General features: G+C 32.8%; 1 long non-coding RNA gene across 1 annotated transcript; it reads left to right on the forward strand.

Annotated features, from left to right (window-relative positions):
• Positions 1–16,012: 16,012 nt before the first annotated feature.
• Positions 16,013–26,560, forward strand: LOC129004352 (uncharacterized). The gene is made up of 3 exons (XR_008491698.1): positions 16,013–16,102; positions 17,242–17,389; positions 26,462–26,560. It is a non-coding gene; the product is annotated as an uncharacterized LOC129004352 (long non-coding RNA).
• The last annotated feature ends 1,255 nt before the right edge of the window (positions 26,561–27,815 follow it).

Here is a 27,815-nt window from a genome sequence, read left to right on the forward strand (position 1 = left end):
TTATAGCTTCAATTTCCTTAATAGTAAAATGAAACGTACAGCAAGATGGTTAACTAAACGTTTCCATCACCTAAATTGGTATGATGGGGACATACCTTATGATTTGGACTTTATTAAAGATTTATGTAAACCCTTTACAGCCTTACATACAAAAGGTCTTGAGAAAGCTCAATTCCTCAGAGAATTGCATGATAGTGTAATTGAAATTGAAGATGATATGTATATAGATAACAATAGTAGTGGTAATATAGTTTGCTTTTATCATAAAAATATATATAACAGTAACTGTGCTCTACGTTCTGCTGAGTACTACGCAAAAGAGTTATTCTAGGCTTAAAGTTTAGTGTCTGTATACTGTCACCTACTCAAAAAAGGCCGAGCTAAGCCGTTGTAAGTCCTAGAGCGGATGTATAGGTTGGCCTAATAAGCCGTAGAACACTGGTTTCCTATGATAGGCACAAAACCTAGTAAATTGAGTAGCTCAGATTTAGAAGAACCTGTGCTACTCCTTGGAACGGTTTAGTGTACTGTCACCTGCTCAAAAAGGCCGGGCTAAGCTATAGTAAGTCCTAGAGTAGATGCATGGGTTGGCCTAAAAACCATAAAACGCTGGTTTCCTATGATAGATACAGACCCCTAAGCCTAGTAAATTGAGAAGCCCAGATTTAGAAGAATCTGTGCTTCTCCTTGGAACGGTTTCTAAGCCCGTAGGAATAGCAGAACTTGGAGCCACCAAAAAAATCATAAAAAATAAAAAGTAAAAAAAGATTAGTTTAGACCGTGGGGTAGGCCTACAGGGGATGATGCCCACGTAAAATATACATCAACGCGCTGAGACCCCTACCTCATGGGTGGTGTGGAAACGTGGGTCACCTAAGTAAAATTTTAAAAATTAATAACTTACCAATTTATCCACCTTCCACAGCCTCATGCTCACATCCTACGTTAAACTCTTGATACGGGCCAAAATGTGCTGCCACAAATTCTGCTGGTCCAAGCATATCACATCTATCAATCACATAAGCAGAGCATTAAAACAATATATATAATTAAACCTTACATAAAACAACGCTAAGTTTAAAGATACATACCTGCAGCAAACATAGATTCCATCATCCCAAATCTGTATTAATATACAACAATATACATAGCGCCGACAGACAAAACACTCTCTAGCATCAGGCATCTTGTGAGGCTATAACTGATAGTGTAGCATGGGAGCTGGGGTGGGGAAAAGGATGTGGTCTCAAGCATTTCCTCTCCCAACCGTATATATACAAGGTACATTTGCTGTTCAACAGTACAATCTGCTGTACACTGAATAGACATTCTCTACATTCATCATCACTACAAGGTAAATATTACTACTATAATTTTAGTCCCCTTCACTAGAGATGTTTTTTTTTTAATATTAGTTACTTCCATATTGGTTGCAGAAAAATATTAGTTTTCATACTAGCCTGTTAATATCTATAAATTGAGTATATTAGTTTAAACCTGATTCTAATATAAGCTTTTGTTGCTAAATTCAGTTTATTATTTCAAGAAAGCCTGGGATATATATTACCTCTTGATCTAGCTTTCAGATCATTATTTTTACATCTTATTATTAAAAAATTCAAAATTGTTCAAACAAATATTTGTTAATAGTTTATAAATAAAATAAAGATTAATTCATATATACAAATTAAACTTTATTAGATGTTTTGCATTCAACATGTCCTTACCAAAACAGTTTACCAATATTAGTGTTGAAATATTTAATACTTTGATGTGAGTGTTGAAACAAAGCAATATTCTTTTTCATACATTGTCTGTTACTCCATAAAACTATTACTTTTGAATATCTCAAACCATCCCTACCCCTTACATATGATAATATGCTATGGTGATAACACTTAATTAAGCCATTAGAGATGAGTAACACAATCTTATGGACTTATTATGTGAGCTTATTCCTCAGACACAACTAAAAGACCTATAGTTTATGGTAACCTTTTATTACCTTGTCAAATTTTCAGGTCAATACTCACCCTACTAATTCAACTGTATGATTTTAGATGGATCTTTCTGCCAGACTAGAGTCATGTGAGGTGCTTTCATCCCCATTGAAGATTCCTGTTAAAGACCTTAAGGAACCGGCCAGGATCAAAGGGGCAAAGAGAGTCAGCACACGGTTCGGGACTACAGTTATTGTCTTGGAAGTGACCACATCTTCTGGGGAGGAAAGAATCACCTTTCTACCATCGAGATTCACGTCCCTCCTCACTGATGAAGATCTACAGTTTTTCACAAACTCAAGAATTTATAGTATAAAATGTACTGGTATGCATGGGAATTCCCCTAATGTACGTATATACAAGCACTAACACCATAATGTGTTTATAGAATAAACGCTTATATCTTAATAACAGTGTTTTCAATTGCATATGCATCCTCAGAGTTTAAATAATTTTAACACTTAAAGTTGTCACTATAATTTTTAAACTTACAACAAAATAGTACTGCTTTTAAGTATTTAATTTTATCATAATATTTATGTTGAAACAATTTTTACATATACCTCAAGATATACTGTGGCAATATACACCTTTTTAAAAGTTTTTATCATGGTTGGTATAGAATAACCTTAAATAACTATTAAAAACTTACCTGTTAATTGTAGACTGTCACTTGATACTAGCTGAGGTTTTCACTACAACAAAACACTATACAGAGACAACTAAGGTCTTATCAGAGTGTGATTTCCTATCTGGATTAAAAAATATATTATTTTGTTGATTTAACTTGTCTAGATATACAGAGCATATTTAAACATCAATGATTCAGTCAAATAACCAGCTAACAATAGTTAGCTAGACACAGGTGCTGCAACCTAGTAGAGAGTTTGTAAACTAATACCTCAACTCAGAGTAACATACCATCAACAATTAATAATAAATTATTAAGTAAAAAGTGAGGTTATGTTACATATACAATATAATCAGTAGTTGGTAGCACTAGTACTGCTACCTAGTAGAGAATTTGTAAACTAATACCATCAACTCAAAATAATATATTGTCAACACTTAATGCTAAATTATTAAGTAAAAAGTGAGGTTATATTACATATACAATATAATCAGTAGTTGGCATCATTGGTGCTGTAATCTGGTAGATAATTTGTAAACTAATACCTCAACTCAGAGTAACATACTGTTAGTAATAAATTATTAAGTAAAAAGTGAGGTTATGTTACATATACAAAGTCACATAAGTGGCTAACAGTAGTTGGTAGCACTAGTACTGCTACCTAGTAGAGAATTTGTAAACTAATATCATCAACACTTAGTAATCTGTTATGATGAATCTTATATCAAGTTAATCATTATTATAAATATACCATCGACACTGGCACTCCAGTGGTGAATTAACAAAGTGGTTTAGGTAAAAAAGTGGGGTTATGTTACATATACAAGAGATCAAACCTTTAGAACTTATATACAAACAGTTAACTATCAAAAAAAAACACCCCTACCGGAAATGATTGGTGATTGGTAAGGATTAAACCCATGAACCTCCAGGACTCACACTACAATACAAAGAACTCATTTAACATAGATTAAATATGAATTTAACATATGATATTTGGTGGCCTTTACAAAGGCCCTTTTTTATACTCAATGATAAAATTCCACTTAAGCCCTCTTTCAGCTGTTTTTAACATCTGTTTGTTTCACATTTATTATACACTACAACATATATAAAATAACCTCCAATGCTACTACATATATATTATAATAGTCTTTTATGATCAACGGTAAGGTTCCACTTAAACATTATACACTATATAAAATGTTTTTTTTTACAAATCCTACTAGGATAGGATTGAACCCGTGAACCTCAGTTACCATTAGTGGTTGGTTAGATTCGAACCTGTGAACCTCTAGCATAGGGTTAGGATTAAATAACCAGAAATGATAGGTTAGATTCGAACCCGTGAACCTCCAATGATAGGTTAGCATTAAACCCATAGACCTCTAGCATAGGTTAGGATTGAACCAGTAAACCTCAGTTACCATTAGTGGTTGGTTAGATTCGAACCCGTGAACCTCTAACATAGGTTAGATTCGAACCCGTGAACCATATTAAAATCAAACCTCCAACACACCCTGTATATATATAAGATACAAGGTGTCATTTACCGATATAAAACTCCATACCCATAACATTGCTGTAGCTCAACCAGCTAACGCATACAACTACCAACAAAAAGACCGGGGTTCGAAACCCGGTCAGGCCAACACTTTTTATCCACAAAACACCTACATCAGCTGACGTCACGTGATCAGCTGATCATGCGCATTTGAGATAAACAGCTGAGAGTACACCTAGATCATCTCAAGGTCAAATTTCTGCCAGATCGCTGCCCTGACTACTTCTTTCCATTTTTTCCTTTTATTTTATTTTTATATTTACTTGATTTATATATTTTTTTGATATTTTACTTGTTGAAAATTGCAGACTTGTGACAACAGATTGTAATCTTCCTTTATTGTCGGGTCTTTAAACGATTCAATCAAACAACTACTTCAACGACTACAAAGTATATAACAATTTTAATAATATAAGAATTTGATTTAAAGAATATAAGAAAAAAAATTATTAACAGTAGGCCTTATAAAGTGAGATGAAAGAATAAATGTTATATCCCTAAAGAAAATAGTGTTATTTCAATCCGTAAGCTTTTCTTTAATTGTTGGGATTATGTGTTCATTATTTGGATTCAAATAACACAGAGGAAATATATCCTAATAGAGTAATGAATGAGGTGTAATCGAGAAAAAGCTGGTTGCTTTAGTTTGGTTGCATCTATGACACGTCAGTGGAGGGGGGGGAGGATATGAGAGGGATGAGGCATTGTATAAGAGACAACCGACATTACCCAGTCTAATTACCCTCTCCCCCCCCCCCCCAAGCACCCTGACGGTGATGACATCCGGTGGGAATTTGTGGTACGCCTCTCCCTCACCTGTACGTGAATGTGATATCACCACTGTCGAGACAATAATGTATATGAAAGTTGTATTGTCAAGGAATGCAAATAGGGATTAATTAGTGTATTCTTAACAAGTACAACAACTTAGCAAGTATTGATAAGTATGATATTGAGCCGAGCGATTGTGTATCGTGTATTTAATCATTTTTTTCTTTACATATGGATTTGTAAAAGTGGAGATGGTTTAAAATTAAAGTTATCAACAACCTAACCTACACAATTTATAACTTACTATTCCCTGTTACTATCAATTGCTATAAAAGGTGGATTCTAAACAAAATATTTTCACTAAATATTAAAATTCAAACTTGTAATTACTAGAGGTCACCCCGTGGTTGAAAACTCGACCAAAATTATATTTTGTGCAAACTTCTCCACCCCACGCTGTAAATAAAACATGTGATCGGCATTCCTTCCATTTGCTTAGGTTTTTTTGTTTATTGGTTGTTATTTCGTTACCAATATGGATACACATAAGGTCTATGGTAATAAAAAAAATCAAACGATTTCTTTTTCTTATTTTTGAGCCTGTTTTAATTTATAAATGGATTATGTACATCTACAGGAAAATATCTCTCTGTTAGTATGCGTATATTTTCTCTGTGATGCACACGAGCTAAGAAAAAAGGTTTTCAAGAAACATGCTTCCCTATTTAGATATAGGATATAGACTATATACCTTACAAAGGCTCAATGGTCTGTGGCTGACGCTTGAGAGGCCGAAACGAGACTTACGAAATAGTTCGGGTCCCGATATATATCACAAACTAGATAAATTCGGGCAATCTGATGCATGCCTAGTTAAGAAACTGCAAGTGAAATTTGTTATGAGTTTCAACTTTTATGTTTTTTTATAAGAACACGTTAAGATGCAACAATTTGAATCAATTATACTGCATAAATAAGAAAGACAACTTTCAATAAGAAAGCTAACCCGTCCTAACGAATCTGCTTCTATGACAAACGACACTCATCAATGGCCATTTTCCTAATATTCGTTGAACATAAAATATAGTTATTTAAAATTCCTTTTAAATTTTCCCTTTTCTGTGTATGTGTTACTTATTTATGTAGAATGCAAACATTACAACTTTATTAATTGTGTAAAATAGATAACTTACCGCTTTGGCTATATTGCAAAACTCATTTTAAAACTAGTCTATGAATAGCCTTGCTAAAGGATACAGTTGATTACTTCATAAATATATTAAAGTAAATAAGGAAATCTACTATATGTCTTTCCCTTAGTGAATTGTCTGGAAAAGGGAGATTGAAATATGCGAGGGAATTTCTTAAAGCGTTCTCCTTGTGTATTATAAAGAGGGAAGACTTTCTTAATAACAGCTAATTAGGATAAATTACTTTGTTAAAATATAGCGCTGTCGAGTAACAAACATTTTCATAAAAGTAACAAATTATTGTTAAGTTAACTTCTTGTAAAAGGATGGGATTTTATCATTTTATGGCAGATAATGATTATATTGCAACGTTCCTATTAGACAAATAGATTTTAATGTTGAAACCATTGAACGTTAAACATACAGATCAACAGAACTATAGTAGAAATTTAGAAGCAAACATAAAATTATTATTTATTGTATTTGCAGTATGAAAATGGTTTGAACCAATTCAAAGATTCCTGGGGCTTTCAATTAGTAACTGAAGCTGTTTTAGGAAAAATAATATCAAAATTAAAATAAGTTGCTACACAAAAAATTCATGTTTTAAAAATTTTATTGAGGAAAATAAAATTATACTTAAGAAATATTAAATGTCATATTAAATTAAAACAAACTAAATAAAATTTAAAAGACATAAAAGTCAACAGTTCGGCTTGGAGCAGGGTGAGTATTTGTAAGCCTGTAATTGTAGCGATGAAGTGGTCTGTCTGTAACAGAAAGGTACACAATTAAATATTAACGAATCACTGAAGGTTCAGCTGCAACTTAGTTAATTAACGCCTACATTTCTTCTCACTTTCTATTTCAAAGGAAATTATGGTATTTCTTAACCTATGTCTATACTACGTTTCATACGGCCGTGAATTTTTATATTATTAGAATTTTACATTTCTGAATGTTTGTATACATTCTATCTGAGTTTTAATTTCAATAATAAACTTATGAATTTTACTAAATCAGAAATTTAAGTAATATTTATACAAAAAAAAATACTTTGCTGGGCACTAATGAGATATTTTTTTAATAAAACCATACTTTATTCTATGAAAAAAACAAATTCATAAAATTCTAACTCTTAAATTATTTGTTGGTGGTTTTAATTGTGCTGTTTGCAATTTGAAAATCAATCGCAAGTGTTACTAAAGTAAATTTACAAGCAAAAGTACAAATATTGTGACTTTTAACTGAACTAAAAGTATCTTAAATTTATCATTAACCATGATAGTATTGTAAAACCAGAAAAACTATAAGCATGTTTTGTGTAAACCTAAGTTATACAGTTTTTAAACCTGATGCAACTCTTAACTGAGGACTACGGCCACATGGATTTAATACCTGCTTACCCAATAAAGTTCGTAAAGGATAGTCATCTACTGCACGGTTCATCTTGGGAGTGAGTTGGTCTAGTGGTCAGAGCGTGGGACTTCAGCTCAAGAGGTCCCGGATTCAAAATTGAAATTCGATCTCCGATGGTTTTTATTTAATAGATAATGCCACTACCCCTACGTCTATTCATGAAGTAACGTGAACAACAGTCCCTGGCTCGTGCCTAGCGTCCTATGACAAAAAAACCTATATTACATTTATTTAAGAACCATCATTACAGTCAAACAACAACCGATCCAAAATTCATCCTAGGTAAACTCACAGGAATTACAACTTGATTATTACTCTTTCAATATACCGTTATGAGTAACTGTTATATGTGTCTAACATATAATAATAATTTAACTATTTCAAAATATTAATCACGAAGCGAAGTTACATGAAGGATATTCCCGAGGTGTATTATTTGCTGTAGACTAATGGAGATGGATGATTGGAGCATTTGTAGTGGAAAGGTAGACGGATAGAATGTAATGTGCAAACTGAGTACACAATATGTCGAGGATATGTATGAGTTGTTTGTCAGACAGATATTGCATATTGTATGCATGGATTATATTTGTATGCAAAATGTATTCATAAACAAAATATTAAACGGGATGTTAGTAGAAAGGCATATAATAACACCACTTACCATCATATGTATATTAATTTACCGTATTGTAGTGAACAAAAGTGTGAATATCGATTCTAAGTGTTATGAGATATTTTGTTATTTATATTCCGAACATACGTTATATGTTCTATAAATTCGTAACATCAATAACAAGAATAACTCTTGTTCATTTACAGAATAAAATATAATGCATGAAATGATATTTCTCATTAAAAATATTTTGATTAGTAATTAGTTTACGAAAGGTTTCACATGTGGAAACAAATTTAAAAATGTCAGCATGGGCTACGTTACTGAAGTTTAGTTCCTGAATTATATTTAAACTTTGATATAAGCATGACAATTGCCAAGAAGAACATAATTCTAGGTAACTAATAAAACTTGTGTTTAATACGTGATTTGTACTTAGACACGTTCATGATTAAAACTACTATTGTACACTATTGAATTTTTAATCTCATGTACATAATACTTGTAACTTTAAACACTTTAGGAACTTAATTAGCCTAGGATAAAGTTATCATTAGTATAGTAATACCAGAAACAAAAGAACCCTGGGCCGTTTCGAGCCGCGCAGGTTTGAATGGGCCACAGCTACCGGCGCGAACCACGTGATCTTTTCGTTTCTGCGCAGGTTGTTTTGTTAGTGGTATGTCTATAGTATAAAGTGTTTAAGACAACGTTGTTCAAGACTTCAACGTAAGCTAAGTTACTAAATTGTGTTTCCTATAGTACGATAATAAATTTAAATCTCATATTTTGTTCCAAGAAAAGCTTAAATTAAGGAATTTCTTAAAACATTTGTTTCCTCGCTTTTTAAAATATTAATGTTAATGTTTGTAGTAAATTAAGTGTGTTATATAGTTTGAGTTCAAAGGGGATTGTACTAATCCTTTAGTACAAGAAAAAATTATGATTCCTGAAACAATTAAATTATTTTTTAGTAAATAAGGTCTGGGTTCTAAAAATAATTTAAATTTTATACAATGTTAGGAGGTTTGGTTTGACGTATATAGGTAAATTAAACTGCTCAAATTAGACTTCCCCTGATAGCTTGAAGCAACTTATTACTCTGATATATCACCACTTCAGATATATTACACATGGATGTTGAGCTGGGTACGAAGGTATATTACTTTCCAAGAAATCAGAAGCTATACTGAACTGTTAGTTTCTAGAGATCTAACCCTACTTTATTTTTTCAAAATTTTAAAATTCAGTTTTAAATTGCAACAATTTTACCTCAGATAACTTAATTTGACAGTACTTACTTTTGTAATTTGTGTTTTTGTAGTGTTATTTGATTTACTTAAAATTTAAATTTCAAATTAAACCTCGAAAAAGATTTACCGTAAATATAATATCTAATAGTGTTTCATTATTGAATAATGTTTCATTATTCAAGCGCTACTATCACTCAGTGTTAGTTGTTACAACGCATTTTGTAATAACTAAACGTTTATAAGGATTTTGACAGAAATTTAAATACTAACTGAGTTAAGGTAAGTATTAACCCTATAAAAAAAATGTATTTAAAGTATTAAAGTTACAACCATACGGGATAACATCTGGCCAATCTCCTGTGGTTTTTATAACGTTCAAGGCGGTCTTGTACTTTACGATTTAAGTCCACAAATCAAGTAAAAATACTTAGGGCTCATAGGTAAGTAGAACTACTTATGCTTTAAAGAATAGCTTCCGCGAACTGCTTAAAAGTCTTTATTTATTTACTATAATACCATTACTAACATCAAACGTAGATTAACTAACTGTTCGACTATCTGGAAAAAGGTTTAATCAGTTCAAGATTGTAATCAATGCAATGAAGGGGGGAGTCCAGGGTAGAAAATAAACAAATTAAATATTAACGAATTGCTGACGTTGCTGCTGCGGTTTGTTGTTAGCACCTCTGGTTTAGTGCTTTTCCTACTTTTAGCTTTATGTAACAGCTCAGAAGTGCTGAGTGTTAATTTTAAATATACAGTGTAATTGAATTGGATTCGGGGTTTATTAATCTTTTTTTCAATTACATTTTACTTAAGTCATTATTATTGTATTAGTTTGTGGTCATCAGATTTTTTTTGTAGCTATTTCTAACAATATTTTTAATGATTGACATGTTTTAGTAATTTATAGCAGTGTTTATAATTTATAAAGTGAAACCTGCATAAATGTTTAGCATTTGGCTTAAGACTGTCTTAAAAAGAATAATTTTTGAGTGTTCATCGTAAATATTTTCACATTAAGAAAGCTAAATGGGAAAAGATATCCAGTTTCCTTCTATGATACTATGTGGTACCAAAGTACCACTCAAAAGACGTACTGTACTTCCGTAACTATTCTGAAATTATTTTTAGATTTTTGTAATTTGATAATGTATCTGCTTCGTTTTGTTTGAGGAGAACTGCAAACAATCGCCTTGATATGTTTAAAAGCATAAACAGTAATAGCACAATTGTCTGTGGTAATAGTATCTTCGAAAAAAAATTTATTTAATCAATGATATTAGTGGCGCCATCACAGTCTTGGTTGTTTCATTTATTCTCCAGCTTTTGACAAACCGCAACACTATTTGTATACTGACCTGAACTAGAATAATACTAGGTCGTTGGTATTGCAATATATTATTAATTAATATACTTTCTAATAATATTCAATATGATATGAAAATACAGATCCACTTAATTGTTTTGAAAATCTCTCGATAAGGAAAGTTTCATGATCTAGAGTATATGTGAGAAATTAGAAAAGGCGTTTTGATACATGTTGCTGTTTTTTTTAGAGACAACAATTATGCAGGATAGTTAAACTTAAGCAAGTTTTGTATTTATCTTTTTAATTTAGGTCTTGCGTGAAATATTTATAGCAGACAGTATGTAAGTTAGGTACCTTAAGCCATTAAAAAGTATTCTAGTAACCATATATTTGAAAACTGAAGGACGATTCGCCCTTTTACATCAGCAAAAACTCTAGAAACAGTGAAAAGTAGGAATAAAGATTGTTGATTTGCTATAAAACAAAAAGTAGTTAAGAATACCTTATACTCTTCAATCTAGGCTTTTAAGTTGTATAAGAATTATTTATATTGACATTTTACCCGTTATTCTTAAAACGTAATATTCACCGTATTGTAAATCATACAAATCTTATAATTTTATCGCTAAAACCCTTTCATAATGTGAAATAATTAATATTATTGTATGTTATAACCGTAGTATAGAGAATAATCATGATAATGTTAATGAAACTGTAAAAAAATATTAACAAATTGGTACGTACCTTTTGTCTCGCGCATCGGATTCAGAGTATAATATTTAGTCTTGATTCATTTAACGTTTAGTATTGTTTGAAACGAATTATAATATTTCTTGTGAAGCTGGGATATTAATTTTGCGTTGGTAGAACAAACTAATATTATTGGTGGACCCTGATGATCGACGTTTTCATTGGCTTTTGGAAAGATAGTTTCCTAATGGAACTGTAAATGTTCAACATTAGTGTATACCATTTTTCTATTTTAGTATCTTTAGTTTTGATTTACAATTTACCTCAGAATACATGTTAGGTTTCTCACATAACTCAGTAAAAATAAAGTACATACAAGTAGAGCTCAATCGCTTCTGTAAATATGTTACAGAAAATACATTACTGAAAGACCCTCACACATAGTAACATCCTGTGTTGCATATCATTGTATTTAAATAGCAAACAACGTAATAAAGAAATAGCAACACTATAGAACATAGTTAAAACGCACACGTACACGTATACATTGTATAATGAATTGAAAGTTCAATATCTATGAACATACTTTGTATTTTTTGTATAGGTAGAATTAGTACAATTATTTTCATAGAATTGAGAATGTTCCAGCAGGAAAATCTTTACTTTATAAAAAAACTTACCCTCTTCTAAGTTTATAATTAAATACTGCAATTAAGAACGCAAATCCTCAGGATATATTTGTTCGTTCACTTGGAATGTCATCAGATAATCTGTCAATGGATGTAACCGATCACTTGCGTCACTATCACTGACAGATTGATCACTATTGAGTCTAGAAATGTGACAGTTCATTATCAAGCTGTTTCGTCTATTTCAATATGTTACAGATTTAAAATAACTTATGTAGCACGATAATAGAAAACATAAAAAAATAATATATTTAGCATTTTACCCTTATAGTATAACTTTCATTAATAAAAAATGAATAGTATGTCTGTCTTTCAATTGTGAAAAAAACAAATTTTGGTTACAGTTTACAGGAAAGACATAGGCATGTTTCTGTTTTGAAATCTGACTTAGAGGTTTACTTCTCCTTCATGTATCAAGAACGAAGATTTTTGTGTGCTACTTCGAAAAAGTTATAGTATTTTTAAACCTCTATGATTTAGGAAAGTATAGCTGTTTGATACACTAGCTTTACAGGGCCACTTTCTTCTCTACTTTTCTCAACGAATTGTAAAACACGAAGAATACTACAGCTAAACACACAGGCAACTTGATGATATACAGATGATATAACAGATTATATGTTATGTGTTAATCTAATTGTGTAAGGATTCTTTGGGTCGATTGAAAGGGCATAAGCTAACTCCTTTATTTAGATTGCCATACAAATGCCATCGACCACTTTCAACATTTCCACAAATGCCCTCTTGTGTTAACACTTCCTTTTTTAATCTAAAGTGTAGATTTTATTCCTTGCCAGGTCACCTGTTCTTTGTTTGTTTTTTTGCTAATTCTTTAACCAGCATTTAAATTCTTATGGTTGGCAAATATAGGTTTTTTACTTTTAAAGGAGATAAAATGTACACTTATAAATTAGTGCATCTATGTATCATCAAAATAAATGTATACCACAATATTTTAGCAATTTTAATACACTATATCTATTTAAATCAAGCAACCTAACGTGGACTAATTATGCTTGTTTTACATAATTGCCGTGTATTTATCTTTTAACCGATAAGGGATTGATGGCGCCTGATTTCAATATATACAAAATACGTTTAAAACAAACTGATACGAAATAAAAACTTTGGCATTTGGATATGCGGGTTAATAAACAAATTCAGGAAATGTGTCGTCAAAAAATCTTTTAGAGAGTAGTAAGCTCTTGGCAAGGAGAGGGACAAGCTTCTTCGTAAAAGTTTTGCGCTCAAGACACTTGATAGAGTTTGGTAGCTTATTAAAAACTTGTATTGCCACTGTATTATAACTCTTTTGAGATCTTGCAAGTCTAACCCTAGGCACATCCAGTAACTTGTACTGCCTTGTTCGGTGGTCGTGAAACGCTGAACGGAGTTGGAACCGTAGTAGTCATGGATCGGTAGTGAGAATGCCTGTCTACAAGATTTTATATGAATTTTTCAGTTTAAAAGAAATTTCCACAGCCATATCTTACTCAAAGAAAGCGAGGAAACCTAAAAATATACAATTTCTACATCGAAGATCATACTTATATACTATACTGAATGAAGTATAAGTTCTTTCCTTCGTAGAATATATATATATATATATATATATATATATATATACTTTATTCAATCCATTACATAAACCTTGACTCTACAAAATGTACCCCTCACTCTCTCAATGTTCCTTGCCCCATCGTAGTGACCTTTCCCTAGCAACTCTATCTGTATGCTAATTCAATTGATCAAAGTTTCTTGTGGAGCTTTGAGGCTTGCTAACACGATTGAGTTTCAAGTTTAACCTATATTGCTTAACTCACAATTACGCTTGTCTCAACGAAACATTTTATATCCCAACAGGGATATTTTGTGGTTTAGCTTAGCTGTTGGTAAGTCATGTTGGATATCAGAACGAGGACTAAAATAATATTATTTATGTTTGATTTACATGTTCTTCAGATTTTTTTTTATTTTTACTCGTGACTCATTAGCCAAAAATGCTGTATTACAGTGTATGTATATATAATCAGTTTACCTCTGGAAAAAGGTTTAGCTAATGCAATAATTTTGAAACTATTTAAATCTTTTTAGTGCAGGATGATAACACTTTATGAACTCCATATTTTTTATGTAGCCCTAAAATTGTAACAATTTAGTGCGTTATACTGCTGTTATAGTGAAATCCAAGTAATCATTTAGTGCGTTCAGTGTGATATCATAGTAGAGTAAAAACTATTTGTATGATATTGATTTGTCTAATATTTAAAAGTGCCATTTTTTTATTTCGTGAAAGGTATTTTAAACTTAAACCAACGCATAGTTGTAAGTTCTTCGTAATATTCAAAACAGTTATATTTTGAAATAATTACCCTAAGTTTAATTAAATTAAGTTGCGTTCTAGGATATTGTTTTTTCCTTAATCGTTTTCAAAAATTAACAGTGACCTAAAATCTAAATATTCTACAGTTTTGGAAGGGCTAATATACTCTGAGGAATTCCAAACCTTCATTTAATCCGGGATTCTGGGATTCAACTAGCTGAGATATTCAGAATATACGGATTTAATCACAATTTTATGATGAAGTAAAAATTGGTTAAACACCATTACACAGAGAACATGTGTGCAATCCCAACTCCTGAGACTGCAATTTTCGTTTTAGCAGACAACTTTACCAGCTTATTAAAATATAAATTAGATCTTGATATGACAGCTCAGTTTACACAAAGGACTTACATTATAGTTAACTTTCAACTATAAGGTACCGTGAATACATTCATTGTATATGTTAACATATATTTCACCACACGTGCATGTCGCTCGTAATAAATCAAAAATCATATTCAAGAGTTTTATCAATATTCAACCTTCTTTTACCCTGGGTATTTTATATAAAACCTTAAAATTGTCAGCATACAGTCAAAAAATGATATTTTAAGTCAAAAATTCTGCTGAAAACTTTGAAACTTATTTCGTCCCCAACATTAAGGCTTTGTCTTCGGTATTTCAGAGCATCACTATTTCGTCTTATCACTCACTTGGTTTCTGTAAAGACAGCACAATAAGAAATTGCAGTGTTCACATATCCATGTGTTATTATTTTGATGCTCACTTGTTAACTGTTTTACATACAGATTATTTTGCATGGCAGCAAAAACCCAAAATTCTTACATATAATTTAGTTAGGTATGGTTATGGGTAGTTAATTTGTCATCACGCTACGATGTTTTTAGCCGTTTTATAAACGTTTATTGGAGTCGAAAGCTACTATTTCTTTCCATGCTGTAATCATCCTCTGGGGGCCAAGCAGGTTTTTACATCCCCAGGGAAGTAAAAATCTGCTGTTTGCTTATATTTTGTAAGTGTGCATTATTATTGTGGTGAATAGTGGTAATAGCGTATACTGTGGGGAAAACTAGCGTTCGTACCTCGGACTGAAATGGTTTTGCAGCTCTCGATCGTTTTAATTTGTCGACTATGTCTCGAACTTAAAAACTATCTCGTGCCAGCCAATTCTAATTTCTAATATTCTAGGTACTAAATATGCTATTAAACTGTCACTAGTTTCAAATAAAAGTAAATGTTGTATACTTAGGAAACAATTACAACTCCCACACAAATCCGTCTGTTGATAGTTTTCAGTTTTTTAACTATATTTTACAAACTGTTCCTACCCACTATTCCTGACAAGTAATACAATATTTCCTCGCAGTACTACTGTACATTATGCATGCAGTAGCACCAGTGTAAGATATGAATATAGTGACATGTGTCTGTATATTACACAACACTATAAACCTACCATGTGACTCAACGTCAATGTTTACTAAGACTACATGTTTAAGCTCATATCTCAGTGCTCTCGATGTTAACAGTTATCCATCATGTATCTCTTAGGTTTCTTATTCTCAACAAACTCCATATTTTCTATTTTGCCCATTTTTCTGTTCGGAATCTTATTTTTAGGTAGTATGCTATGTGTTTGCATGTGTTGTCTTATGGTATTATTAATGGCTTAAAGGTATATAATAGAACTGTTTGTTATTGTTATTAATTGATAGTTGAAAAAGGCTGAGTGGGAAGTTTAGTTATTGAGCTAGTAGTTTGATTAAAGTAATTAACAGTTTGATAGGGAAACGTGAAGTCAGGGTGTTACTTTTTCGTGAAGTGTGATATGAGTTTTTTGAACAATTGAAATTGTGCCGGGGTGAGTTGTCATTTTTAGGTAATAGCTTTGACTATTGATACACCTACCCATTATTGATACATCTATTGATACAATATTGACTTCTGTATCCAATAGTCAATGGTGATAGCCTGTTAAGACGAAATGGACATTTTGTGTTCTTATAAATATGGGTTGATTGGTTGTCGTGGAGGTGTGTGACATTTGGCTTAAAAGCTCAAGTAGTGGTAAATGTATACAAGGTTATACAGTTTAGCTAATGGTTTAATTTTTTGAAGTAGTGGAAATGGAAGCTACTTTAGCTAATAATTTTATTGAATTTCATAAGCTATATTAGCTTATTAGTCAAGACTGGCCTTAGGAAGGGAGACCGTGTGATGTTTTTGGTATTGTTTATTTGTTTGGTTGCTGCCAGACTGGGAGTTATTTGTTGTGAACAGGCTAGCTTGATGTTGTAGTACTGTGTTAGTTTTAGGAAATAAATTAGCTAGAACTAGTGCCAATATCACAAGTAGTTTGTTTCTAGTATTTATTGGATCTAGTTTATTGTGTATAGTACTGTTTACAAAGTTTAACCTTTTGTTATTATTGTTACGTGATATGTTGATGTAATTCAGTGATAAATCGAAGCTATTTGCGCTAATAATTTGAATCGATGTAGTATACGAGCTAAATCTATTTACCTGGTGGTCTGGTTAGATTGTGTTTTTGTATTGTTTGTTAAAGCGTGTATGTTACTGTTTTGCAAATAGCTTGAATGCATTTGTTAAGATGGTGAGTTTTTATTTTTAGGAAACAGTTTGATTTATATAAGGAGGAAGAGTTAAATTAGTTTTAATGGGTGTATTAGGGCTGGCAGTTTTTCTAATGCATTTTTATTGTTCCCAAATTCATTTCTAACTTAATTCTCTTGTTTTAGTGTTCATTCACATCTTCTTCAGAGACAAACACGTTGAAGATTCGCCAGATTACAGTTCGCTAACGCCACCCCAGTGAATAAGCTATCGTCCAAAGATGCCCCCAGATACGTAGCCTATCTTAGCATTCAATCCTACAATTTTATTCAGGTGACAATTTTGAAAGTCTCTAAAATGTTAAAATATTGCAGTAAATTGGTTAATTATTGCAATATTTGCTATTCAGTGTCTGGTAAATATAGATTTAAAATGTTTATTCAAATTTATAGATTAAGTTCCGTGGATATTGAAATTGCAGGGATATTGCCTTTATTTAAATATTAATTGTAAAATAAATATAAATTTTTACCAGAAGTGACAATGAAGAAACGTGCTACAATATGATATTAGACTAGTTATTGGAATAATAAGTAGGACTGAGGTATAAAAAATATTCTTTAGCAATAGCTTACGAATTATCTATTAGTATATGTAGATCAAAATACTATCAATCTCTTAAAACAGTTAATTGAGATGATTAAATAATGGCATTCATTGAGATGCTTGAGTATAGTATTCAACTAATATAAGATAAAAATACCAACATGAAAGCGATGGAAATTAATTATCTGATAAAATTTATCTAACTACATTGCCAAAAAAGCTACCATGCCTCTTTCTGTGGTATTCACCACACCATTCATATATCAATGCATTTTAAAAGGAACAAACAATCAAAATTCTTTCATTTTCTATCACCCCAATAACTACATTATGCATTGTTTGGACTAGAAACCATGCATCGTTACCAATATGTATCGTAAGCCCTTTTAACAATATTGCCGTCGTAAGATCTTTTGCATCCACAACTCATTAAAACAAATCAATCAATTTGGTCATCAAGGAACATTGATATAACTCCTATGTTAGTCAGTGGTGTCAGGGCCCGTCGTTAACGATAATAATAGATACGACTCGCTGTATAGGAAGGAATGTTCCAATTCGACCATCAAGGCACATTGGACATGCCACCGATAACTACAACGAGATCACTTTATAGCCTAGATACAACTCACCGAAAGGAGTCGTTCAATTAGATCATCAAGACACATTGATATGCCACCACAGTTAGTAATCGGTAAAAAAGACACGTTGATAATATTATTCTTTGGTTGCTGGTTTATAACTACAATGAGATCACATTACATATATGACTCACCTGAAGGAATCGTTCGATTTCGTCATCATGACACATTGATATACCACCACAGTTAGTCAGCGGTGGCAAGACGCGTTGATACATACAATGTGATCACCACAGTATAGATACGACTCACCGGAAGGAATCGTTCAATTTGATCATCAAGACACATTGATATGCCGCCACAGTTAGTCAGTGGTGCCGAGACGTGGCAATAACCACAATGTGATCACTACAGTATAGATACGACTCACCGGAAGGAATCGTTCAATTAGATCATCAAGACAAATTGATATACCACCACGGTAAGTCAATGGTGCCGAGACGTGGCAATAACTACAATGTGATTACCACAGTATAGATACGACTCGCCGGAAGGAATCGTTCAATTTGATCATCAAGGCACATTGATATGCCACCACAGTTAGTCAGTGGTGCCGAGACGTGGCAATAACCACAATGTGATCACCACAGTATAGATACGACTCGCCGGAAGGATTCGTTCAATTTGATCATCAAGTCACATTGATAAACCGCCACAGTTAGTCAGTGGTGCCGAGACGTGGCAATAACTACAATGTGATTACCACAGTATAGATACGACTCGCCGGAAGGAATCGTTCTATTTGATCATCAAGTCACATTGATAAACCGCCACAGTAAGTCAGTGTTGCCAAGACGTGGCAATAACTACAATGTGATTACCACGGTATAGATACGACTCGCCGGAAGGAATCGTTCTATTTGATCATCAAGTCACATTGATATACCGCCACAGTAAGTCAGTGTTACCGAGACGTGGCAATAACTACAATGTGATTACCACAGTATAGATACGACTCGCCGGAAGGAATCGTTCAATTTGATCATCAAGGCACATTGATATGCCACCACAGTTAGTCAGTGGTGCCGAGACGTGGCAATAACCACAATGTGATCACCACAGTATAGATACGACTCGCCGGAAGGATTCGTTCAATTTGATCATCAAGTCACATTGATAAACCGCCACAGTTAGTCAGTGGTGCCGAGACGTGGCAATAACTACAATGTGATTACCACAGTATAGATACGACTCGCCGGAAGGAATCGTTCAATTTGATCATCAAGACACATTGTTATGCCGCCACAGTTAGTCAGTGATGCCGAGACGTGGCAATAACTACAATGTGATCACCACAGTATAGATACGACTCGCCGGAAGGAATCGTTCAATTTGATCATCAAGACACATTGTTATGCCACCACAGTTAGTCAGTGGTGCCGAGACGTGGCAATAACTACAATGAGATCACCACAGTATAGATACGACTCACCGGAAGGAATCGTTCAATTTGATCATCAAGACGCATTGTTATGCCGCCACAGTTAGTCAGTGGTGCCGAGACGTGGCAATAACTACAATGTGATCACCACAGTATGGATTCGACTCGCCGGAAGGAATCGTTCAATGTGATCATCAAGACACATTGATATGCCGCCACAGTTAGTCAGTGGTGCCGAGACGTGGCAATAACTACAATGTGATCACCACAGTATGGATACGACTCGCCGGAAGGAATCGTTCAATGCGATTATCAAGACACATTGATATGCCGCCACAGTTAGTCAGTGGTACCGAGACGTGGCAATAATTACAATGTGATCAACACAGTATAGATACGACTCGCCGGAAGGAATCGTTCAATGTGATCAAGACACATTGTTATGCCGCCACAGTTAGTCAGTCAGTAGTGCCGAGACGTGGCAATAACTACAATGACTCCTACAAGATGAGTGTAAGTCCACGGGTTATCTGTCTTGTCGGGCTTTCAATTATTTCATCGTTAGTTTTCTCAGCATCCATTGGCAAAAAACATGGTAAATACTTTTGTTTTTGTTTTATTTTGTATTTCAGTGTTTTGTTAACATTTCAGCTTTTAGTATAATACTTTAAAATATTTTTCTGTTAGTAATGTTTAAAGAATACGTAGTGTAAAGACTGCATGCACAATTTCCTATCCTTTTATTAGTACGTTTTTATGAAGGATACTGAACATGAGTTTAAGATAGTTTGTGTTGTATGAAAATGCCAAATGTCTGGTATATATTTATCTTCTACATTCGTAGAGAAGGTATAACAATTAAATATGAAACGGTGCATATTTTTGTTTTATCACACAAATATTTTCAAGCAAAGAAAAGGAAAATTAGCACATAAAAATAAACAAAACGCATATAAAAGTAAACAATTTACAAATAATGTTTTAATTATAAAAGGTAGTTTGTAAATACCTGTTCTAAAAACTTACTAATACTGTTCAGAAATGTTTTCGAATCATTTCTCCAAAAAACTAAAACTCTGTGTCCAACCTTTTTATGATAGTTGTAGGTCCTATCTGTTATCTGTAGATTGAACTGGAGCAACCAGCTTCTTCCTAAAATGAAAAATATCACTTTCAGCCAAGAATCGTTGAATGTTAATATTAGAGCCAACTGAGTCATATTGAGTCACGTGAGTCATATTATCGCAGAACGAAAGTTAAGAAACTCCTATTTTTATCTCTAACTCATCTATCCAAACTCATTGAAATCAAATTAAGCGTTGGCAAACCATTGTCTAACAAATCTTAGCTATACGATGTTGGTGATAATGATGGTGACTTTATTTTCGACATTTAATAGAGTTTAAAACTCAAGGTTGGTTGGTGAAAGGGTATTTATTCAAGTTGGCAGGAACACATTTTCCCAGTTTTCAAAGATGTACAATATTTTTTTGTATTATTGGATGTTCTAAACAAAAGAGGAATAGTATGGAAGTTGAACTTGAGTAACTAGTCGTTGCTTTACAACTATTCTATTAATTCACCTTTTTATTTAATGAATTTTTAAATCCACCATAAGACAAATAGATATGATAATATGGTTATACCTTTTATTTCTACCAAACTAAAATAATGCTTATATTGTTGAAAAATGTATTACTCTTCCGAACTTATTACATGCTTACATATAATAATTACTGAATCAATTGTACTACCATACCCTTTTCGCAGTTTAGACGAGTCAAATTTAGCAAGATATATAAATATAATTATCGTATTTTTACTTTTCTTTTAAAAAGTGAATTATGAAACATTGACAAAGCTATTTGAAGGTTACAATACAGCATGGCATAGTTTGCATGACTGAAAGGGATGATTCCACACTGAGCACTGTAGTTGATATGTAATGAAGGAAATGAGTTTCAAATACAGAGTAAATAAGCCTTAGCTTGTTGTTTGATGTATCAAACATCAATGCACACATCAGTTAGTTGTTTTGGGTGGCTTATTATTATTATAAAACAGCGTTAGACTCATAGAGCATTAGATTTTAGTTTCATGTTCCCCATTTCGTCATGAGCTATACAAATTGATATACAGTTATTTTCAATTTACCCTAATGACAGAGTTTACCATGTAGAACTACGTTTAGCATTAGGTTAAGTCAAACTTATCTTAATTCGTAGGTATTGATTATCCGTAATTTCCCTCTTAATAACGATGATTGATTTACTATGTTTTAGTAGTTTAGCTACTAGAGCCCAGAAGCTTACCTAAGGTGGATTACTAAGCAACTTTGTAAAACGATTTTCTAGGCTGAAGTTAGTTTTAGATTTCAACAATTGCATGGCATAATACACCAACTTTAAAGCTTCCATAAAAATATTTTGAAACAGTAGCTCAACAACTAAATCCAAATTAAGTCTAACACAAAGATATAAATGCACGGTAATTATAAAATGGATTATATGTGGGATGCGGTACAAAAGGTAACTTTTAATGAATAGGCTTAAACTGAAACAAAGTGATTTTAAGTTCTACACAGTGTAGTTTTGTAGTTCATAACACTGAACAAAAACAAAATTGAATGGCTTTTGCTTTAAACCATTGTATGATTCTATTCTGTACTATTGGATACACAGTTAAACACAGTTATGCTACACAATATCTCAGTATGCAACCTAATTAAGTTTAGTTTTTAGTACATTTAATTTTCAATTAAATATTTTTCACGGAAATGTATGAATGAATGCAAATCATTTATCCCACTACTTGTTACAAAGCGGGGAGCGAGCTGGTCTAGTGGCAGAGGAGAGCGCGGAGCTTCATAGCTCGAGATCTCGTGTACAAATCGCGGTAATCACTAATTGATTTGATCTATTGGATAATACAGCGACCCTCTATAACTAGCCTGAAGTAGTGTGTGAAACGGTTTCAGGCTTGAACCAAGCGTCCTAGGATGTTTCATAAAAAAAATATAAAAAACGGTTGAATATTCAAAGTCAAAGTAGGTTATAATGTAAATAAAATACATTACGGTTGGACGGCACAGACCACTCAATAAAAAAAAAAAAAAAAAAATTACTAAACCATAATACAAAATACCATGTAGCCTAAATTTATTGGGTAATAACATGAGAAAATCGTGTTGCCCTATTTACGTAATCATAATTGTGGTACGCACAGCTTAGGTGTATTTTTACCTATTGTTTGTTTTTAAGAACCCCTCCCCCCCCAAAATATAAGGAAAATAAACAAAGACAAATAGGTTCTGCGTGGAAAAATTAAACTAGGTATATTGTACAAATTGTACATCTACAATTGACACAATATTTTCAATGGACATCAACAATAAATCAAACAAAGGTGATTATGTAAATCAGAACGATGACACAATAATTTTTACAAAAGTCCTGCAGTTGTTTCCCTGTTAAAAACGGTGGTGACCTTGCTAACTAAGAGAATTATGTTTGTATCTTGGAGTGGGGTCTTCCTGATTGACTCAAAGTGCTCAAATTGAGCACCAAGTGCTCCGGGTCCCTTTGAGCTCTTTATTGGGGACACTTGGGCTGCCTTGTATCAAAACAGCTCTTTGAAACAACCAGCAAGGTTAGGCTTAGGCAACTGCATTAGTGATGCTCTTAATTATAAGATGAGTCATCAGAGCCTTTACTATGGAGATGGCTCTTCATTATTTGTATCATAGTCCTAATAATATTATAGAACGCGATTGCCATTACATGAAAATTCACACACACTTTTAAATATTAGGGAAAAAAGCAAATTCATTAGCCTTAATATTATCAAATGTACTATACACGTATAATACGATTGTGTAAAGAAGAATCAAACAAAATTGATGCATTGTGGGCAAATATGATTTTATTGGTTGTAAAGTAATTTGTGTAAATGTGTTTGATTTTGTATTAGTTTAAGTCAGTTTCAAGATGTGTTGTCATATAGTACTAATAGTTTAAAGAGTTTAGTTTTAATGTAATAGTTTTTTCCTACAGTCACCCGACAAAGTTGGCTTCCTTGTACTGTTTATAGTACAGAAAGCTGCTAATTAATGCATATTTATACTTTTCCGTACGGTTTATACTTTGCCGTACGGTTTATACTTTGCCGCACATCAGGATTCCAACGAAACAACACAAAACAGCGTGGTTCTATTATGCACGTAATCCGTGTACGCTTGGAAATAGGTTGGCAACACTTAAAGATAATAATACTATGAGCAGCTGATTGACTATTATAACTACGATTTAACCTGTCATTTCGTATTTATAGTTTAGGTATTTCTGAACTTTCTGGACTTTTCATTTAAACGTTTTTAAAACATTCCTACGATCTTAATAAACAAGAAAATACCTTTAAAGCATTTTTTTAGGCGCGGAAACCACTTCAAATTACAAAAACATACGGAACTATATTCTCAAAACGCGGAGCACATTTCTTGCCGAGGAAAAATAGCGGAGTAATTCAGACCGCGGGTACTACTTTCTCTAGGCCACCTATTTGTGTTGCCAGCTGAACCTAAAAACGTGTTGTATAGTGTTTGAAAGACTAATTATTTATATGCTTTATAGTGACTGTAGGAAAAATATAATGTGTAACACGAGTGAAAAAGGCCTTTGCTGCACTCGAGATCATTCCGCACTCGCCTGCGGCTCGTGCGTAAACATTACTCTCGTGTGCAGCAAAGTGCCACTTTCACCACTAGTTACACAAATAACTATTTCCTACTTCTTGGGATTAGGATTTTACCTCTCTGCAATTGCCATATTATAGCATATCATATAATTTATTAACATTGTAATTTGTTTCATAACCCCATTAATGAGAATAGAGGTCTTTGGTAGAAGATCCCTGCTCATACTTAAAAGTACTGTATCCCAATCTTTGATAGTGAAAAGGTTTGATTTTGAAGATAGTATAAATAGTAGTATACAGTAAACGTTTTTGCTTATGAATTAGCACTGTTATTTTTATTTCAGTTTTTGGTTTGGGTATGTAGTTAAATACTACGTCTTACCTATTATGTATTGTGTTACTGACTAATACATCTATTCAGCTGTTTCCAAGTATCTGATCTTATCGACAATATATTAAATAAATGCGTGTATCTTTGAAAACAAAAATAGGGCTAGTCATATTATGTTCCTATAACTATTTTATTACTACTTTTTTTTTTATGACAACCATACAAGGGCAGGTATTTTAAGCCAAGAATGGAGATGAGTGTAGGATGAGTAAGTACTTATATTTATTTATTTTTTGTGCAGAAACACTTTCTACATTTCAAACCCATTACCTCCTTCAAGCGTACACTATTTAGAATTTACATCGGACTGTCGGAGTAATTGATTATCATTACTTAAAGCTGTCTGAATTTTACAGTGAACACAGTAAGGTCGGGGTCCTAAAACCTCTTTTGATTTCATAAATAGTATTTACTTTAAACTCGAGTTAAAGTTTATCGGTATTGTTGGAATCCCGAATGTAATTCGTCTTTGGAACTGTGTGTGCAAATTTATCTATTGTATATTAAATACGTAAGAAGTAAAAACATCAATAGACAAAGTACGACTCGTGTCTCGTGGAGTAGACAGTAAAAGCAAACCGAGTGTGATTACATGCAAATGCTGAACTATGACACCTTGCAATTCTATGGATAATCACACGTAAGGCACTTCATGAGGCACTAGCATTGTCGCTGTGTTTTCATTGTTCTATTCAACTGACTTCATAACAATCACTAATCTTAGAAATTAACCAACAACAGCTTACAATTTCAGTAAAATTTGTTACTATGTTAGAATGTCTTAACTCGTATTAACAAAATTACAAACCATTGGAGGTTTTGTGGTAAGTTTTTGTTTTTTGTGTTAACAAATCTACACGTGTAAGCCTTACAAGTTTATCTGGTGTCTAGCATTATCGAGCCTTCAGTGTTAATTTCGTAATTTCTATCTATCACCTATTTACAGGCGCCGTTAATGTTCAGAATTGTGTTGGCTGTTAAAATATACTGAACAGTTTATAATTTATTGGCGATTTCTATCAATTGCACACCTGATAAGGAACATCAAGGCCGATCATGGCCGTATTTAGTGGCCAAAATCGACAACCAATGTCATATGCATTTAAAGTCTTGACAATTTTACAGTCACGAGAAAATAAATATATTCAATGTGTCAGCCCGTGTTAAGTATATTGTTCAGTTGTTCGTTTTCAGTTAATCTCGCTTAATCGTAGTTGTAAGTAAATTTTGTGTGTTACTCATGTGCCCAATATTGCCCACCCTCACAGACTAGGACGCTAAGCCCTAGGCTGAGCCCAATTAACACATTCTCCTGTAGTCTAAGATTATCGTTATTGCCGTATTTTTATGTAAAATATTTTCGTGATTCGCAGGATATGAAACGAAAACATCGGAATCGAATCCTCGCGCTATAATACTAGACCGGCTCGCTTACCAGTGCCGTATATAACATCTGGAGCTCAAAAGGCTCTCGAGAATACTACATCAAAGTACTCAAATGCGTACACTATAAAGCCAGGGAAATAGATTAACATAATTGATTACCGCACTATTGAAGATATAGTTCTGTTTAGACTACTAATATTATTAATACATAAATCAAAAATTTTGATACCCAACGATTTGATGCTGAATTTCTAAACGTTGATTGCCAATATTATTTTTATTTTTAAACTATTTCAACCCTGTTGCAGCATCCTGTGAACCCGGTGAGTTAGTGTTCGTCGAGTGTAACCTCTGTACCTGCAATCCTCAAGGCTTTCCCAACCCTGTCTGCGCACGCATGTGGTGTCAACCCCCACCTAAGAATAAACCCCTCGAAAGCAACGAGATCGCTGCCTCCAAGTGACAAGAATTCAACTGTATGTTTCACTGTTTGTTTTTGTATTTGAGATAAGTGAATAAACTTGATCCCCATCTGAAGTTTTTGTGTAATTTGAATATATTATTAGCTTATACTTTTTTATTGTGTAGAATAATTTATCTGGTACGGATTGGTAAGCCTGACTCCTGATAATATGGATAAATATGTTCCTTTCTTTTGTCCTACCAAACAAGATTCACGCTATATTTTATCAAATAATCCTTTATGTCAACGAGAAAAACTCCTTGTTGAAAGAAGAATAATAAATAAATTGTCGTTTCTTTACTATGTTTTAAGGCACCACCGTATGGAACTATTTGCAGTACAGTATTTGTATGTCATGTATTTTACAATGTTATACAAACATTATGTTTTTTTTTATCTTTTAAAATTAATTAAAAGGATAGGCAAAAGTCAATTCTGTTAAACACTTATTTTATGTTGGCAACGACAGTAATTTTAAATTCGTATTTTATTCGTACCTAATGGTTAAATGTATAGAGTTTGCGCTTTACGTGGCTATTATTCATTTTAAATCCTACATGCTCAGCTAGCGTATAAATTAAATTGTTTGGACACAATAAATGTATCTACCTCCGTGCAAACGGACGCACGGTCTACCCACATGAGTTGGACAACTAACTTTCCAACGAAGTTAACAGGGTTTCATTGGAATGCCACCATTTTATTGCAAAAATAGAAAGTTAGAGAAATGTTTTTGCACTAGCTTAACAAAATCAGTACCATAAATGATTTGAAATCACGTCAATACAAGTCACGTATAATCACACAGTAAGCTTGGTTGGTAGTCATGAAACCGACTTGAAACGAACGACTTAGCTTTTTAAGGATCTATGTTAATATTTTAATTAATTGATTCGTATTTCAGCATATCAATGTTAACGAATGAAACTTGTATTCTTTCACTAAGGTACCTGTAATGCAGTTATAATATTAATCGGTAATTACAACTTCACAAATATATACGTAAAACAACAACTCACGACTAAAATTTTCAACTAAACTATTCATTTATCTAATTATTAATAGCCTACTAAGTATAAGTTATGAAAATTAATACCCACTGTTTAGACAATCGAATATACTTTAAGGTGGGCTGTATGTGCTGTTCAATACACGTTAATACGTGCTGAATATACGTTTTGGCACCAAATACAGGCATT

The sequence above is a fragment of the Macrosteles quadrilineatus genome, unplaced genomic scaffold, assembly GCF_028750875.1.
Source record: "Macrosteles quadrilineatus isolate MER2022 unplaced genomic scaffold, UCM_ALF_1.0 Scaffold_9__3_contigs__length_116548681, whole genome shotgun sequence".
In the NCBI taxonomy this organism is placed as follows: domain Eukaryota; kingdom Metazoa; phylum Arthropoda; class Insecta; order Hemiptera; family Cicadellidae; genus Macrosteles; species Macrosteles quadrilineatus.